Source organism: Macrobrachium rosenbergii, chromosome 43, assembly GCF_040412425.1.
Source record: "Macrobrachium rosenbergii isolate ZJJX-2024 chromosome 43, ASM4041242v1, whole genome shotgun sequence".
NCBI classification, from domain to species: Eukaryota; Metazoa; Arthropoda; class Malacostraca; order Decapoda; family Palaemonidae; genus Macrobrachium; species Macrobrachium rosenbergii.
In genome coordinates, this window is record NC_089783.1 from 20,216,079 (window position 1) to 20,219,281 (window position 3,203).

Consider the following 3,203-nt stretch of genomic DNA (forward strand, 5'->3'; position numbering starts at 1 on the left):
CAGGAAGTCACGCAATTTCTGTGTAGTTCAGTTCAGTATAACCAAGTGAAGGGCAAAATGTAAAAAATTTCGTATAAATAAATACAGAAGGACATAAAAAGTTCGTAGAAGTGAATTTACAGAGGGACCTTTTAGTATGTAAACATATTGCAGATTACAAAGGTAGGAGAATGTGTTACATACAGTATAATTGTGTGTATGCATATGATGGGAATGTGACTGGGGAGGGATTTGGGGTTATTATTTATATTTACATTGCCTAGTTACTCAGGGGGTGGTTAATTATGTACATTATATTTACATAATGCAATTCCATCGTAAAACTACATTACTACAACAGTTTTACATTCTGTTTCTTGTTCTTATGGGTCTAATAAATTTATTGATTGCTTTTGAAGTATTTGGTTGGGGATTGTTATGGGAGTGACCTTGACCTTGTGTTCTTCCCCTCAGGCAGTTGTGGGGAGGCCTTGCCCTAACTCCTTCCGTCTGGACGTTCAGCGTCGGCTTGGTTGTTATATATTAAGCCTTTGTTATTGTTAGATCCCGACATGTGCTGCTTTTGCATTTTGTTCTGGTGTTGTCTATCAGATCTTGTAATGCTGGTTTCTTGTTGTGCTTGTGTGACTTTTTCATATGTTCTCACTTCTACATTCAGTCTTTTCTCAAAATTCTGGATAAGGAAAACCAATCAGGGTGTGGTTATAATCCACATTGGTATTCATCTCCTCAGGCATAGATCCACCGGCTGTTGGCTTTCACCTCCCCAGGGCATAAACCTTATTGGTATTTCCTCCCACGGCTTTTGTCGAGTATGTTCATTCAGAGGAATATAGTGATATGCAACAGTAAAATATTAAAGAATTTATGGTGACTACGAAATCCATAGCTGTATACACATATGCAAATGTAATAACAACATGATCTTTCGCATGTTTCCAAACATACCTCTTCATATATACAATGAAATATTAAAATAATCAAGATTAATTAAGCAGAAGCGAAGTCATTCTTAAAATGAACATTCAGTAGTTATAAGGTAATTCAAAGGTTGACTTGCTGTGGCTAGTTGCCTAACAAGTATAAATTTTGTGACTATCGATTTCATATCCTCAACGGTCTCCGGTCAGTATAGTTTATATCGTCGTGATTATCTTGTTCAGTAGTTAGGGGAAGTCATACTCGGTCAGCATCGGCGCCCTAAGATTCAAGATTGCATTGTAGAATAGTCAACGCTTAGTCAACGCTTCAAAAAAAGCAGTCACAGGAATATTTGTAGCTTTTATCAAAATTGACAAAAAAATTATGAAATATAACAAATATTAAATCATCTTAATCACGTGTATGCGCAATTTCTCTTTTAAAATCATACCAAATAAACAAGACTGTTTTTTCAACAATGAATTTATTAAAAGAAGACAGAATACTTGACTTTATCCAGGAAGCTTCACTTCACGCTGCACTGTTTTCATTTTATGTTATATATATATATATATTATATATATATATATATATATATATATATGTATATATATATATATATATATATATATATATATATATATATATATATATATATATTATATATATATATATATATATATATATATATATATATATATATATATATATATATATATATATATATATATATATATATATATATATAATATATATATATATATATATATATATATATATATATATATATATATATATATATATATATATATATATATATATATATATATATATATATATATATATATATATATATATATATATATATATATATCCCAACGGGGTTGTATTAAACACGCCGAAAAGGTGAATACATACCGGGTTAAAATCGTTGGGGTACACTGTCTAGGAAAGATTAATGTGACTTTTTCCTGTGACTTTTTTCTGTGACTTTTTTTTTACCTGTAACTTATTTTTTACCTGTAACTTATTTTTGCCTGGATTCGTCAACAATTCTTTACCATATTACTACGGATTCGCCATAACCCATAAGAAAAGCATTCTCTGACTCCCAGTTTTGTGAATGTTAAACCTCGTTCATTTTTACCCTATCAGAAACTTAGCAGGTTTGCTGACACATTTCCTAGGTAGTTTACAAAACACGCAGAGGACTCTATTCAGAAATTCTATAAATTAAACATTACAGTGAACGACATAACGCTTATAAGCCAGGACGCGGAAGGTTCCTGTAAACGACATCCTGAATTTCATAAGGGAAAAAATCAACTCCTTACGTAGACCTTTTCCTCTGGGCAATAAAAAAAAATTTAAATTATTCAAGCTCCGTATAACCAATAACATGCCCCCTTTTAACTGAAAGGTTTGCAAAGATTTGAATGTGGGATAGGCAGCCTGATATTCCTCTTTAAGCCAATGTCTGCATGTACTTTAATGACTCAATCCCAAAGTGGTTTTGGTGCGACAGGTTGAAGACATTTTCACGTTCTGGAATAATAGTTGAAAAGATTTTGATGTCTATTTGCAGAAAAATGGATTCACTTCTAGCATTACATTCAAAACTGAATGAGAAAAGGACAGTAATTAGCCTTCTTAGATATATGAATAGGGAATCACTCAAGTACAATTTCAATGCCTATAGAAGACCAACGTTCTCTATTTCCTGCATTCATTTCCTGACTACCATGACATTGCAATTTCCATAAAGACAGATATCAGTATAATATTTTTCTCGGAGGACCGGGAACCTGTTCTGACGGTTACATAGACAAAGGAGTCGATTTCATCTGTAAACAACTCGACCAGCTGCCTCACTACTGTATGTCGGCGGAAAAGCTATCAACCAAGCCAGTAAGATTTCTCTTCAAACCAATGGGCATAACAAAATAAGGGATATACCAGCAAAATAAAACTCCCGTACGTAGAGGCATTTAAGAACATGTCCATAGGAACATCGAACCTGACTACCCTTCTGCTTTCACATCGAAGAATCGTAGAGAATGCTCTTATTAATGTCCATCAAAATAAAAGAGAATTATGCCTATACAGCAGAGTTGATATCAACTTACACCTTTCTTGATGGGTCAATGGCCAAAAGTACATTGTTTCTAAATAAAGCAACGTTTCGAATACCACTGGTAACGGATCACTTATCAGTTATAATTCTTCTGGTTGTAAGCTATTCGTGAGGTATCGTGAATTAGGTATATATATATATATATATA